The sequence below is a fragment of the Cebus imitator genome, unplaced genomic scaffold, assembly GCF_001604975.1.
Source record: "Cebus imitator isolate Cc_AM_T3 unplaced genomic scaffold, Cebus_imitator-1.0 Scaffold125, whole genome shotgun sequence".
Taxonomy (NCBI): Eukaryota; Metazoa; Chordata; class Mammalia; order Primates; family Cebidae; genus Cebus; species Cebus imitator.
The window spans coordinates 2,778,871-2,795,368 of record NW_016107440.1 but is presented as its reverse complement, the minus strand read 5'-3'; the positions used below and the strand labels follow the sequence as shown (position 1 = coordinate 2,795,368).

The 16,498-nt window shown below is 37.0% G+C and overlaps 1 long non-coding RNA gene across 1 annotated transcript; it reads right to left on the bottom strand.

The window, feature by feature from the left end:
- Window positions 1-127: 127 nt before the first annotated feature.
- On the bottom strand, window positions 128-3,196 carry LOC108312540. Its single transcript, XR_001828686.2, has 2 exons — window positions 2,772-3,196; window positions 128-459 (listed from the first exon to the last, which is right to left on the bottom strand). It is a non-coding gene; the product is annotated as an uncharacterized LOC108312540 (long non-coding RNA).
- Between the last annotated feature and the right edge of the window lie 13,302 nt (window positions 3,197-16,498).

Below are 16,498 nucleotides of genomic sequence, written 5' to 3'. Positions count from 1 at the left end.
ATTAATTATACTATCTAATGCAATGTAAATGCCATATAAATAGTTGTTTGACTGTATTGTTTAGGAAATAATGATTAAAAAAAAAGGACAGACACAATCTTTACCTTTTCTTCCCCAAACATTTTTGATCTATAGCTGCTTGAATCCATGGATATGGGACCAACAGAGAGAGAGGACCAACTATATTTCTAGGCAAAGTTTAAGTTCAGCTTCCTCCCTGTAGCTTTTCCTCATGATATTAGTTCGTAATGGTCTCCTTTTTCTAATACTCCTCTTCTAAGTATTGCTTTTGTGATGGTTAGCTTCTTATGTACTTCTCATTTGTTGATTCAGCATAATTCAACACTTTAGTATGTAATACCTAGATCCCAAACACTTTTGTCTATAGGTCTTCTCTATCTCCATAAATGAGAAGCTACTCAAGGGATAGAGGTTTTATATTTTACTTATTTAGTAGCCCTGCAACATAAAAGACAACACGTAACTATTTTATTTTTATAACTTTCCTATATCTTTTAAAATTAAATATAAGCATGTTTTATTTAGTGTGGTATATGTTTTATTTTTTTCTTCTTTTTTAAATTTTTTAATATTTTTCCTTTTTTTTAGAGATGGGGTCTCGCTATGTTGCCCAGGCTGGAGTGCAGTGGCTATTCACAGGCGCAATCTCACTACTGATCAGCATGGCAGTTTTGAGCTGCTCCGTTTCTGACCTGAGCTGGTTCACCCCTCCTTACGCAACCTGGTGGTCCCCCACTCCTGGGAGGTCGAACTTAGTGCAGACACTCAATCGGCATAGCGCACTACAGCCCAGAACTCCTGGACTCAAGAGATCCTCCAACCTCAGCCTCCCGAGTAGCTGGGATTACAGGCACGTGCCACCGTGCCCAGCGGTATGTGTTTTATACTTCAAATGAGGATGTATATTTTGGAGTGATTTTGCAGTTATTGCAACACTGAATGAATGAATGAAACATATGGAGTGATCAAAGCCATCATTAAAGCATCTCCTAATCATGTTGGTTCATTTGGTCAACCATATCTACTAATACTTTGTGGTACTATTGGTAGTATTCATTCTTGCCCATTTTACTTACATGTAGAGAAACTTTATTAAAATATTTCCCAAGTCCATAGGTTTCCTTTATACAGCATTATTCACTGCACAACAAACTAAAAATAAAAGGTCATACTCCGTCTTCCTGATATCAGGTGATGGCCAAGGGTCTATGGAAATATATTTGGTTTAGGTATGATTAAGACAGGGTCTTACTCTGTCGCCCAGAATGGAGTGCAGTGGTGCAATCTCAGCTCACCACAACCTCTGCCTCCGAGGCTCAAGTGATTCTCCTGCCTCAGCCTTCCGATTAGCTGGGTTTGCCGGCACATGCCACCACTGCCTGGCTAATTTTTGTATTTTTACTATAGATGGGGTTTCACCACGTTGGTCCAGCTAGTCTTGAATTCCTGACCTCAAATGATCCACTTGCCTTGGCCTCCCAAAGTGCTCAGCCAAATCGGTTGAGCCACTGTATAATTCTAAATGTTTAGGAAATGTTTGTTGTAAAGATTTATTTGTATTATAATGTTATCATGCATTTAGTACCACTTATTACAAATTATTCCGGAATCCATAAAAGTTTTCTTAAATTTTTTTGTCTAGTTTATGTTAGAGTAAGTTATTCTTTAACTCAGATATAAAGTAAAACAACATAAATCTCTACTTAATTTCATTTACCCTAGCTTATCCATTATGATTATTTCATCCACTCATTTTATAGAACGTCTGGTCTCTCAAAAGACAGACCAGTATCCTTTTCTGATACTTCCCTCTCAAAAATCAAGGCAGATTAAGCACTTTCCTTCTATACCACTTTGAGCATGTTTCTATTATGGCAACAATCATACTGCTGGGCTCATTTATGTTCACACTCCATCATCAGACAGTAAACCTAACCCCAGTCTCCAGCACAGTAGGTACTCAATAAACGTCCATTAACTTCTTTGAGGAAATATTTGGGCATGAGGGCATAATGCATAAGTGAACACATGCTTATAGAGATTCATTTAAAAAGATAAATCTCAGGCCGGTGACGGTGGCTCATGCCTGTAATCCCAGCACATTGGGAGTCCGAGGCAGGTGGATCACGAGGTCAGGAGTCTGACACCAGCCTGACCAAAATGGTGAAATCCCGTCTCTACTAAAAAAAAAATACAAAAATTAGCCAGGCATGGTGGCAGGCGCCTGTAATCCCAGCTACTCAGGAGGCTGAGCCAGGAGAATCGATTGAACCTAGGAGGCGGCGGTCGCAGTGAGCTGAGATCACGCCACTGCACTCCAGCCTGGAATACAGAGCGAGACTCCATCACAAAAAAAAAAGGTAAATCTCGTAAGATAATCTAATCATATAATGTCTTCACAGTTACATTGTTTCCATTACGGCAACACAAAAAATTCTCATAATAAAACACAATAATATATTTAAACGTCAGGCAAATACTGCCTAGGGTTTTAATTTGTAAGCAAATATGAAGGGCTTCTGAGTTTGGATGACCAACTGTATTATTCACACCTATATTCCAAGACCCTACCACAGGACCGTGTTCATAGCAGGAACTCAATAGTGATTTGATAAATGCGTTAATAATACAGGTTAACAAATTTGATGCAGAGAGGCACAAGTTAGTAAATGGTATCTGGAGCTAATAAATAATGAATATAAGTAAAAGGTTAAGTATAAATTTGAAACTGGGCTGTTTGGCAAGTTTACCTGGTTGATGTAAAATCCTGGAAGAAGTATAGAAAAAAACTGCTGTATCTGTCAAAATAAATGTTCTTGTTTATTCAAAAGCCAGCTATGTGTACAATACACCTATAAGGCCTAGTTGCTGGAAAAAAACACATACACACACACAAAACTTTGCTTATTCTTTATAATACCTAGCATTTGAAATATCTTTTTGACTATGGCTTTCATTTTAAAATTAAGGTTTAACATTGATCTCTAAGTATTCATTTCACAAAAGAATTTAAAATAAGATTTTATTGTTATAGCTTTGCTTGTTCATGCTTAGGGCATGTGCAACAAAATTTGATTTATAAAATTCAAATTATATACTACCTTGCAAGGAAATGGATTTTGCCAAAAGAATATAAAAATGTGTGTGGGTGGCCGGGCGCGGTGGCTCAAGCCTGTAATCCCAGCACTTTGGGAGGCCGAGGCGGGTGGATCACGAGGTCAAGAGATCGAGACCATCCTGGTCAACATGGTGAAACCCCCGTCTCTACTAAAAATACAAAAAACATTAGCTGGGCATAGTGGCGCATGTCTGTAATCCCAGCTACTGAGGAGGCTGAGGCAGGAGAATTGCCTGGACCCAGGAGGCGGAGGTTGCGGTGAGCCGAGATCGCGCCATTGCACTCCAGCCTGGGTAACAAGAGCGAAACTCCGTCTCAAAAAAAAAAAAAATGTGTGTGGGTATGTGTGTTGCTATGACATCAAAAATCATAAACAGGTCATTCAGGTTGTGGACACCCTACATCTTTTGCCTATACAGCTGGCCCTCCCTATCCATGAGTTTTAAATCTGAGGATTCAATCAACTATGGATTGAAAATACAGTATTTGCTATTTTGCTATCTGTAATGCAATAAATACTAAGATAAGTACAGACCAAATATTCAATAAAGAAATAATGTCAATTCTACTCAATTTCTTCCAGAAAATAAAAGGGAAGAAAACATTTCCCAAATCATTTTATGAGGTCAAAATTATCCCAATAAAAAAGCCAGAGAATTAAATTATATGAAAATCAGTACTGTGCTGGCTGTAGTACAATAAATACTGAAATAAATACAGTGTTTTCCATCCATGGTTGGTTAAATCTGCAGATACAGAACCTTTGGATATAGAAGGGCCATCTAAGGGACTTGAACATCAGCAGATTTTGGTAGCCAAAGGGAGTCCTGGAACCAATTCTCCACAAACAAAGACACAGTCAAAAACACAGTATACAGTTAGAAGGCTAACTCTATCTGTTACTGGGTTAATCCCTCACCAGTGAAGAAAAATTCATGATATCAACACTGAGCAATGTCACTTTCCTCTCTGTTTTCCTCAAGAAAAAGAACTTCCCATTTTTTAATTCCCTAATTTTTCTATTTAGAATTGATAGTACAAAGAAATGCTTTAAAAATTGCTATAGTATTTGGATAATGTCTTCAGAAGTTTCTGCTGTTTTTAAAACTGGATTATTTTAGTAGTTTTCATTGAATACAGGTGTATAAACAACTTTGATAATATCATAAATAGCAGCAGACCTTACTTGCTTATTCATGTTCCAGAAAATGACTATGCCTTTGATGACAGTGATTCTTACTACTTTAAGATACTTATTTTAAATGAAAGGTGGGAAGCACTTAAACTTTGTGTGCTGGTGGTAAAATGATGTTTGTAAACTCAAATAAATCACAAACATTTCATCAGTTATGATTTTTTTGATAATGAAAGAGGGAACATCGCTAGAGACTCTATAGAGGTTAAAAGTATCAAGTAGTACTATAAAAAACTTTATGTCCATAAATTTAGTAACTTAGATGAAATGGACCAGCTCCTCGAATACATACACTATCAAAAGAAATAACAAGAATAGTTGAATAGCTCTTAAGGAAACTGAGTTCATAGTATAAAAACATCATAACCAAGAAAACTGCAGGCCTGGATAGTTTCACTGGCAAATTTGACCAAATATTCAAATGAATAATGCCAATCCTACTCAATCTCTTCCAGAAAATATAGGAGGAGAAAGAATTTCCCAAATCATTTTATAAGATCAGCATTATCCTAATACAAAAGTCAGAAAATTAAATTATAAGACAGGAAAACTACAAACTAATATCCCTCATGAACACAGATGAAAAAATCCTAAACAAAACAGTATCCAACTGAATCCAGCAATATATGAAAAGAAGGATACACTATGCAAGGTTTATTCAGTATTCAAAAATCAATCAATGTAATTCACCAAAACCACAGACTAAATAAGAAAATATAAAGAAAGAGCAATTGATAAAAGTTAATATAATATCTTATTCATGAGCAAAACTTGGAGCAAACTAGAAACAGAACTCTCTTAAACTGGTAAATGGCATCCATGGAAACCCTAGAGTTAAGATCATTTTCAATAATGAAAGATAAAATGCTTTTACCTTAACACTGAAAACCGGCAAGTCTGTCCACTCTAACCACTCCTATGCAATATCATACGAAAAGTCTTAGTCAGTATAATATACTAAGGAAAAAAAAAGAGTAGAGATGGAAAGAAAAAAGTAAAACCTTTGCTATTTATACACAATAAGATTATCACATAGAAAATCTTAAGGTTTCTGGAAAAAAACTCTTCAAACTAACATGAATTTAGCAAGGCTATAAGATACAAAGATAATATACAAAAATCAATTACATTTGTACATATTAACAATGAACTAACAATCTAATAAAAACATACATTTATAATAGCACCAAAATGATAAAATATTTAAGCATAAGTCTAACAAAATAGATGAAGAATCTGTATGCTGAAAACAAAAATATTGACAGGAAAAAATCAAAGATGATCTAAATAAATGGAGAGCTATACAGTGTTCATGGACCAGAAGACTTAATATTGCTAAGATGTGAACTCTCCCCAAATTGCTCTAACAGCCAACACAATCCCAATAAAAATTTGAGAAGAACTTTTGGTATATTAATAAGCTAATTCTTGTTTTGTTTTGTTTTTGAGACAGGGTCTTGCTCTGTCACCCAGGCTGGAGTGCAGTGATATCATCTCTGCTCACTCTAGCATCTGCCTGCTGGGCTCATCTAACCCTCCTGAGTAGCTGGGACTACAGGCACACCTCACCAAGTTTGGCTAATTTTTATATTTTGTAGAGACAAAGTCTCACTCTATTGCCCAGGCTGGTCTTGAACTCCTGGGCTCAAGCTATTCTCCCACCTCTGCCTAACAAGCTTATTCTAATATCTGTATGGAAAGGCCAATGAATGAGAATAGTTAAAACAATTTAGAAAAAAAAAAAAGCAAAGTCGGAAGACTTATATTAAGTAACTGTAAGACTTACAATACAGTAATGAAGATCATGTATTAGTACAAAAGGGACGGACAGATAGAATAGAACAGAATGATAGAAAGTCCAGTAAGACTCACACGAGTATGGTCAATTAATATTTGACAAAGGTGCAAAGGCAATTCAATGAAAAAAGGATAGCCTGTTTCAATAAATGGAGCTAGAACACATGGAAATCTACATTCAAAAAAAGTAAACCTTGATTCATACCTCAAATATTCTATAAACATTAACTCAAACTGGGCCACAGACTTACATGGAAAACCTAAAACTATAAAACTTCTAAAACAAGGCACTGGAGAAAAACTCTTCATGAATCACACAGGATTTGTGATCCAGGGTTATACCCCACGGGTGATTCCTGATTGTCACATATCATTCAGTACATCTCATCCTCCCAGTTACAACAGAAGGAATCATGGATGATCAGAAGGCCCAGCACAAACAACAAAACTCATGGTGACATCTGCAGAGAGGTTTTGGAGAAAAATTTCCCCTTATTAAAGGGGAGATACTGAAAACATGCTGTCTTCTTTCTTAAAGATATGAACAAGAAAACACATAAATCTGCTGACTACAGTGGCCAACTTGAGAAAATGAGAGCCAGCCTTAAGACAAAGTGTAAAGTAAAACTGCTGTCCAAAACAGTAGCTACTGGCCACATGTGGTTACTGGGCCTTTGAAATCTGGCTAGTCTGAATTGAGATGTGTTGTAAAACACCAATTTTGAAGACTTAGTATAAAAAGGAATGTAAAATGCCACGATTTTTATACTAATTCCATGTGAAATGTAGTATTTTGGAAATACTGAGTTAAATGAAAACTGTTACTAAAATTAATTTTGCCAGGCACAGTGGCACATGCCTACAGTTCTAGCTACTCAGGAGGCTGAGGCAAGAGAATCACTTGAACACAGGTGTTCCATGCCATAGTGTTAGCTGACCAAGTGCCCCCACTAAGCATGGCATCAATAAGGTGACCACTCCAAGGAGTGGGGAACCACCCAAGTTGCCCAATGAGGAGTGATCCAGCCCAGTTAGAAACAGAGCAGGTCAAAACTCTCATACACCTGTGAACATAGCCACTGCACTCCACCCTGGACAATACACCAAGACCGTATCTCTTTTTAAAAAAATTAATTTCATCTGTTTCATTTCATAAAATGTAGGATATTAAATTTTAAAATGTGACATGCATTATATTCCTATTGGACAGAGTCGCTCTAGGAAGTTGAGAATACAAAGTAAAACAACACAACATTATAACAACAAAGATTACTGATGACATCTTAGAGCCTCTGGATCAATTTTTGCCAGAAGTCTTCCCTGTCTTTGGATTTCGAGATAAACAAACAAATAAACTACCTTTATATTTTGTTAGTTTCCACAGAATTTGTTATTTTCAACTGAAAATATCTAATCCAGCAGTACTTCTATAGCTACCTTTGAAGAAATAAAAATATGTTCTGCAGAATTTCCTTTGCAGTTCTTTCACTCTATTTGCATATCCTTATAATGCATTCACTAGTTTTTATAAAGTATTTCATTTCCATTATAGGTATTACAAGTATAACATTGTGTTGAAATAAAGTGTAATAAATCCTAACAAGCAAGGAGGTTCTCAATGAAATAAGAACAGCAAAAAAAAGAAATATTCACTGAAATGAAAACCACATATTTATTTTATTAATTCAAATGTTACTAACCCTCTAACCCTTGGCCTCCAAAGTGCTTGGATTACAGGCGTGAGCCACCATGCCCAGCCAAGGCAATTTTTCAAACGTTTGATTAGCATGTTAAATTTTCCATTAGCCATTCTTTAATAGATGGGGTATCTATTTGATTCCAAAATTACAATTTGATCCTTAAGTTCCTAAATAGAGATTTTACTGCATAAGTTCCTATAATTTTCTAATACCCTCTTTGACAATGCAGATTTGTAAAATTCTAGGTAGTTTTTCAGTAGATGAACACAAATGTAAACACTGAACTTATCCATCTCAAGTGGTTAGGCTGACTTGTTTAACACAAGGAGGTTATCTCTCTTTAAAACAGATCAGGCCAGGCACAGTAGCTCACGCCTATAATCCCAGAATTTTGGGAGGCCGAGGCAGGTGGATCACTTGAGGTCAGGAGTTTGAGACTAGCCTGGCCAACATGGGGTGAAACCCCATCTCTAAAAATACAGAAATTAGCTGGGCACGGTGGCACATGCCTGCAGTCCCAGCTACTCGGGAGGTGGAGGCAGGAGAATTGCTTGAACCTGGGAGACAGGTTGCAGTGAGCTGAGATCCCGCCACTGCATTCCAGCCTGGGCAATAAGAGTGAGACTTCATTCTTCCCTGCCCCAAAACAAAAGAACCACTTGAACCTGGGAGGTGGAGGGTACAGTGAGCAGAGATCACTGCACTTCAGCCTGGGCAACAAGAGTGAGACTTTGTCTATAAATAAATAAATAACAGATCAAAGGATCTCCATTCACTTAGCAGATAGTTACAAGCATTTACTATGAGTCATAAACTGTGCTAGGTGCTATGGGGAGAGAATGAGAAATGCATGGTTCTTGACCCTATGCAGTTTACAATCTAGTGGGAAAACAGACAAATAATTACAATAAGTTGTAATGCATACTATAGGGAAAGTAGAGTATTCCAGAAGCATTAAGAAAGTATCCTAACCTAACCTAGTGAAGTAAACTGCGACACAAAGAATTAATGGGCATTACTGGGTTGAGGAATGGAAAAATGAGACGGTGAAAGAGAGGTGGGAGGGCGAATTCACCTACTTAGAGAGAACAACATGTGGGATAATAGGCAGGAAGAAGCTTGCCCAATTGCGAAACTGAAAAAAGTTTAGCTGTAATATCAAATGCAAAAAGAAAACTACTAATAATAAACGTTAAAGATAAGTGAGTGCAAGTATGTTGGAGAGTCTTACAAAGCACATTACATAGTTTGGACTTTACCCTAAGGGCAAGGGTTTAAAAAGACTTAAGGATAACATTATCCATCTTGCTATGGGAAACTGGGCAAGACCAGCACTAGGGAGTGTCATTAGGAGATTTTACAGTAACCATTCTAGGCCGTCACTGACAATGACTTGGACCCGGGTGACTAGAGAAGGAAAAGAGAAATGGTGAAATGGCGATATTTGAAAATGGAATATAGAAGAGTTGGCATGAAGGAGGTAAGAATCAGAGATAATCCCAGGTTTCTAGCTTGCATAGATGTTTGATTGTTGGTGTCATTTCTTACAATAAGCAATACTAGAAGCAGAGAAAGCCTAAGTATGTTTTTTAAGGCATTAAAAAGGCATCTTTGAGATGACTCTGAAACACCCCAAAAGAAATATTTAGTTGTATAAAGTTCTCTCTGACACTCAATGAAGAGGCCTAGACTAGTATGTAAGTGGTAAATGAGGATATAAAGGTAGATGGGCTTGCTTACGGAGTATGTTTAGATAAAAATATGCCTCGAGCAGACCTTTGAGGAACCTGGAGGGCAAGAAGCAGCCCCCAAAAGACAAAGAAGAAAACCCAAAAGACAAAAGTATCAAAGAAGCCGCAGAAGGAAGTGTTTCAAAAAGAAGGAATGATGACTGACAACAACTGCTGAAATATCAAACCAGAAAACTGAAATCTGTCCATGAATTTTAGTGAAATTGTGAAAAAGAGTTTTGGAGATTAATGAGAGTATATACACCAGATTCTGGTGGATTGAAGAGTTCATCAAGAAATGGGGGTGAGAGTTGTCAATATTGTCAACAGATAATAGAAATATGGCAGAATCTGGATAAGTGAAGTTGAGGGAGATTATGTTTTCTTTTTACTTTAAGATGGGAAACACTCGTGATTAATACTAATAAGACATAGTACTCACTTTTCATTAAGAAGCTTGAAAATGCCAGATATTCATATCCCAGCTTCCTTTAGAAATGCAGTACAGATGCTCCTTGACTTAGCGTAAGGTTGCAACCCGATAAACCCATGGTAAGTTGAAAGTATTGTTAAGTTGAATATGCATGTAAGGCATCTAACCTAGCAAACATCATAGCTTAGCCTAACCTAATTCAAATGTGCTCAGGACAAAATTTCAGTACAGTATTCTATGAATTAAATGAGATATTCAACACTTTATTATAAAATAGCCTTTGGTTAGATGATCTGGCCCAGCATTGTGAAAAAGTAGCATACCACATATGGCCAGCAGGGAAAGAAATCAAAATTCAAAATATGAACTATGGTTTCTATTGAATGCGTATCACTTAACACCATCATAAAGTCAAAAAAATCATTAAGTCAAGCCATGGTAAATTGAGGACCATCTGTACAGTTGTCCCTTGGTATCTGCAGTGGGCTGGTGTAGTACTGGAGACAACCCACTCAAATAGAGATGATCACTGCTGCAAGAGCAAGTTTTAGGAGCAGTAGCAATAAAAGACAAGCAGCAGACGGGCGCACTAGCTCATGCCTATAATCCCAGTACTATGGGAGGCCCAGATGGGCAGATCATTTAAGGTGAGGAGTTCAAGACCAGCGTGGTCAATGTGATGAAACCCAGTCTCTACTAAAAATACAAAAATTAGCTGGATGTGGTGGCAGGCACCTGTAATCCCAGCTACTCAGGAGGCTGAGGCAGGAGAATCACTTGAACCCGGGAGGCAGTGGTTGCAGTGAGCTGATATCGTGTCACTGAGCTTCAACTTGGGCAACTGTCTCAAAGAAAAAAAAAAAAAGTCAAACAGCAGCATTCAGTGGTGCCAGCAGTAGTAGGCAAGTAACAGTATTGGTGTCCTAATCAGACTGCACCTGTGGTGTGGCTCTACTGTGGTTTCTGTGAAGGAACAGCCCCCTACAGGTCATCTCATTGTACAAGTCTGGTTGCAATCTTCCTGGCAATTCTAAGAGCTTCTTAACATCTATTTAATAAATTTACCTCTAGATTAAATAAGCCAGGATCAACTTTTGTTGCTTCCAACTAAAAAAATCTGACTGCTTAAGGAATTACAGTAAAAGATGATGTTCTGTCAGTGATATGGTGGCAAATCGACTCCCCTAGTACAACCACCAGAATATCAGGTTAGAAATAGTGACACGGCCATTTAGGATCACTAAGCAAGCGACTTTTCAATTACATAATTACTCTCTGAATAGAGCTGAAGCACAAAGTCAGGTACCCTGCCACTACTCTTCTTTCACTTCATTAGTCCCTGTGATTCTTTAAAATGAGCATTAATTTTACAAAGAATTGAAAGGTACCCACTTCAAAAAAAATCAGCAAGAGAAAGACAAGACAAAGATTAGGAGAAAATATCAGCAAATCATATTAACATAGCTACAAAAGACATGTATCCAGAATAAACAGCTGTTACAATTCAGTATGATGAGAACCCAACTATAAGATGAGCAAATACCTGAATAGATATTTCATCAAAAAAGATACATGAATTTCCAATAAGCACATGAAAACATGTTCAACATCATTAGTCATTAGGGAAATGCAATCCAATACCATTCCCACTAGAACGGCTATAATAAAAAAAGGCAATAACAAATGTTGACAAAGATGTGAAGAAACTACAACTCTAATATAGTACTGGTGAAAAAGTAAAACAGTTTTGCAGTTTCTTAAAAAGTTAAACATAAATTATCATGCAAGCCAATAATCCCACTTCTAAGTACCTATCCAAGAAAAGAAAACAAGTTCCCACAAAAAGTTGCATGCAAATGTCACATAAGCATTTTTCATAATATCCTCCAATCTGGAAATATCCCAAACCACCATCAGCTGGCGGACAAACAAAATGCAGTAGTTTGAAACAAATGAATACTCTTCAGCAATAAAAAGAACAGAATGTTGATACAGGCTATGACGTGGATGAGCTTCAAACACATAAGAGGCCAGAAACAAAAGGCCACATACTGTCTGATTCCACTTACATAAATTGTCTGGAAAGGACAATCTGTAAACACAAAAGGTATTTTGGTTGGTATAAACACATAAAGCACGGTGGTTGTCTGGAGCTGGGGTTGAGGCTAGGAATAGAAATTAAGTATAAAAGAACATGAGGGTTCTGGTGAAGGTGATGAAAGTGTTCTGGGACTGAACAGGCTGAAACAGGAGAATCACGTGAGCCCAGGAAGTGGAAGCTGCAGTAAGCCATGATCACACCACTGTACTACATACAGCCTGGGTGAGAGTAAGACTCTGTCTCAAAAAAAAAAGTTCTAAAATTGGATTGTGGTCATGTTTTGCACAAGCTGGAAATTTTACTAAAAGTCATTGAACAGTATACTTAATACAGATGATTTTTATACCATATGAATTATATCTCAATAAAGTTTGTTGTTTCTTTTATTTAAAAAAAGTTCTTAAGTCTCATTTTTCTTTGTTTGTTTTTTTTTTTTTAAAGATGGGGTCTCACCATGATGGCCAGGCTGGTCTTGAACTCCTGACCTCAGGTGATCCACCCACCTCAGCCTCCCAAAATGCTAGGCTTACAGGTGTGAGCCACTGCGCTCGGCTCAAGTCTCATTTTTCTGGTGTTCATAGAAGGCCACTTCAGGCTAGGCACCTGTATACTGTTTGCAGGAGTTGTGTTTGCTGTGAAAGACAACTCCTCAGCCTAGGAATGACTCCTAATACACAGCATCTGTATATTCTAGAACAGTTCCTCTCAAAATCTGGTCTGTACATCAACACTGATCCATGGGCACTGTTACTGTCTGAAACTGGTCCATGACTAGATAATTACAGAAATTGAGACTAAGTGTTTAGAAACTTTAATAGCAATTCGACCACTTAATATACCTTCTGAAACTGATAGTATTTGGATTTGTATCATATTTCTTTGGCTATTTTTTCCACTTAATTTTTCTAGTTACCCATTTTTATTGTATTTCACAAAAGACACTATGAGCCAATGAGATTATAAAAATGTTGTGTTACCAAAGATAGTTCAAAAAACACTGTTCTACAAGGTGTTTCTACCACCCTACAATTGGCCGTCAGATAGACTGGTAGGTCAATTATGTTGTCAAACTAACTTTTTAAAAATACACCAACATGCTTTCAAATGCCGTAACTATCCTGGTGGTAGAATCTTCAATTCAACATTAACTCTTATTTTTTTTAAGAGCGATAAAGTCTTGCTCTGTCACCCATCCTGGGGTGCAATGGTGCAATCATAACTCACCACAGGCTCCAACTTTGGCTCAAATGATCCTCCTGCCTCAGTTACCTGAGTAGCTGGGAATACAGGCGCATGCCACTACACCCAGCTAATTTTTTACAATGTTTTGTGGAGATGGGAGCCTTACAATGATACTCAGGCTGTTTGGTCTCAAGCTCCTGGCTTTAAGCAATCCTCCTGCCTCACCTTCCCAAAGCACTGAGATTACATGGAGGAGCCACCTCACGTGGCCACAACACTTAATTTTACGTCATTCTATATAACCAAGGATTTCTTTTCACAGTCTCACTCTGTTGCCCAGGCTAGAGTGCAATGGCACGATCCTGGCTCACCGCAGGCTCACCTCCGCCTCCTGGGTTCAAGCAATTCCCCTGCCTCAGCTTCTCATGTAGCTGGGATTACAGGTATACACCACCATGCCTGGCTAATTTTTGTATTTTTAGCAGAGATGGGTTTCGCCATGTTGGCCAGGCTGGTCTTGAACTCCTGATTTCAGGTCTGCCCACCTCAGGCTCCCAAAGTGCTAGGCTTATAGGCATGAGCCACAGTGCCCAGCTCATAACCCAGATTTTAACAGATGTTCATTTGTTTTTCTATTTTTATAAATAGACTTTCAAGGTTATAATTAAAAGACAAAAAATCAAACTATATATAATTAATGTCAATTTTCTTCTCTTTGCCTTAATTAAAAAAGTTGGATTGAATTTGAAGAAAAATAAATCTATTCTTTGAATTGTAATAAATTAGGGTCCTAGGAAAGGTCCTATAAAACAAAACAAGACAAGCTGATTATATTTTCATTTAAAAATAACAGTACAAACCAAATATGTTCCTATGTCCATTTGGAAATTAATCCAAAACATAATATTTAAATCAGTATATTTTAGGCTGAGCACAGCTAACCTGCCTTCAGGCCTCCTAAAACACATATCAGGCACGAGGCACATAACAAATCATTGACTGCACAAATCCCTTTCATACTACCTAGATGAGATATTAGATAATGTACACTACATAATATATGATAAAAACAAGAGAGAGATACATTTTTGAAAGACAGATTTTTGAATTGCTATTAAAAATCAAGACATATTTATAAAAAGAAAGTAATTCAAATCCCAGTGTCCACCACAAATTTGTAGTATTTGAGTACAATGAATTAGAATGTTTCAGCCACCTTTGGTAACAGTAGTACAATGGAGAAAATGTAAACTAGGAGATAAGTGACCTCAGTTCTACCCTGGCAATAATACTTTAGACAAGAACATCTTACTCCCTTCATTTGCCTATTGGACACAAGTGATAAACTGGATTATTTCTGGTCCCTTCAAGAAATCAACATTACAGTTTGCTGCTTTAAACACCAACAATACAAAACACGACCACCGCAAGCAATAAACTGCCTTAAAAGGTTACTGTGTTTCTTTTAAAGTGAACCCTATGTATATGGTTCATTTGGAAAATAATCTTTCATTTGTGCCTTGAAAAGAAATTAATTCCTGCCATAAAGCCATTTAATTATTTTTCAAATAATTTTGATAACATTTTCAATAATTTTGATAACATTAACATTGTAACTGACTTACAATTTATCTTCTTGATCAGTTTGGAATTATTAGTTTGATAACCTACTAAAAACCATCATTTTCAAGGCCAGGTACAGTGGCTCACACGTGTAATCCCAGCACTTTGGGAGGCCAAGGCCGGCAGATCACCTGAGGTTAGGACTTCAAGACAAGCCTGGTCCAACATGATGAAACGCCATCTCTACTAAAAATACAAAAAATTAGCCGGGTGTAGTAGCACGTGCCTGTAATCAATCCCAGCTAGTCGAGACAATGAGGCAGGAGAATCACTTAAACCCAGGAGGTGGAGGTTGTAGTGAGCCAAGATTGCATCATTGCACTCCAGCCTGAGTGACAGATTGAGACTCTGTCTCAAAAAAAATAATAATAGTAAACCATCATTTTCAAAAAGCTTTCACTAAGAATCTCTACATACATCATTACATGTGAAAAGTGAGAGGAAATGGATATGTAAAGTTAAAGAATGTTTAAATACTATTTTATAAATGCAATATAAGATAACCACATAAATACACAAAATAACTTTTTATACAGTGATTTTTGTTTTAATATAAGCCTGGAAGGAAGGAATGATTATATTTAAAAATCTCATTAACCAAGAGTTAACTCAGGCATGCTGCTCCACGTAATCTCTTATCATTCTATAATCTTCAAGTATCTCTGGATAAATAAACCACCATCATTAAGCAGCAAGTACAGGAAAGAAGAGCTAACATTTTCCCCAAAAACTACAGAAATAGTAATTAACAACTTTAACAAGACTATGCTAATTCAGCTTTAATCCTCTAGCTCTGAGAAGATTAACAATCTATTCAGGTTAGATTTCCCAGTGGGTGTTGGTTACTAGAGAACTCATCAGAGTACCTAAAATGCCAGTTTCTAGACCTCTCTGATTAATCTCTGATTAAATTCTAAATAACATCACTTTTATTAGGCAATGAGTCAGCCTGCATAAATTCATGTAGCCAAAATTATGCATAAATTCTGAAAATGCATATAATCAAAAATGAGAAAAAAGTGCTGGTAACACAAAGATTGGAAATGTGTTAGAATCAAGTCTTTAGTGAAAATTAAGATGCTGAGTTTAGGTATTTTAAAGAAGTTTAAGAAATGTTTTGGCAAAGGGCAGGAGACTGGCTGACAAGAGTATAGTATATAAAGGCCAATATGAAAGTAATCCAGAAATACAGAGAACATCATGGATGTCAAGTTAGTCTGCTTAAAATAGAGTTGTCTAACTGGATAACACCAACTGGTAGCAGCCCTTGAAGCACACACAAAAATATGATTAAGTACATTTCATGAAAGGAACCGAAACCCAGGAAAATAATTGAATCACTTCTAGATAGACAGCGCTTCCTGATTATTCCAAATACCCAAAGATTTCTAAAGTTACTCATCAAGGCTGATAAATCAACAGTGAAGAACATTATTCTCTTTCAAAGGCCACAACTGGCATCATCACTGTCCTTCCTTATCCCACCACCAAATTCTACCAACTTGGGGTAAGACAAAATTCAAATGAAATCTAAAACTACATTATGCTTTTAGGCTTTTTGTTTCTCCCTCTCTCTCTCTCTCTCCCCCCCCCCCCCC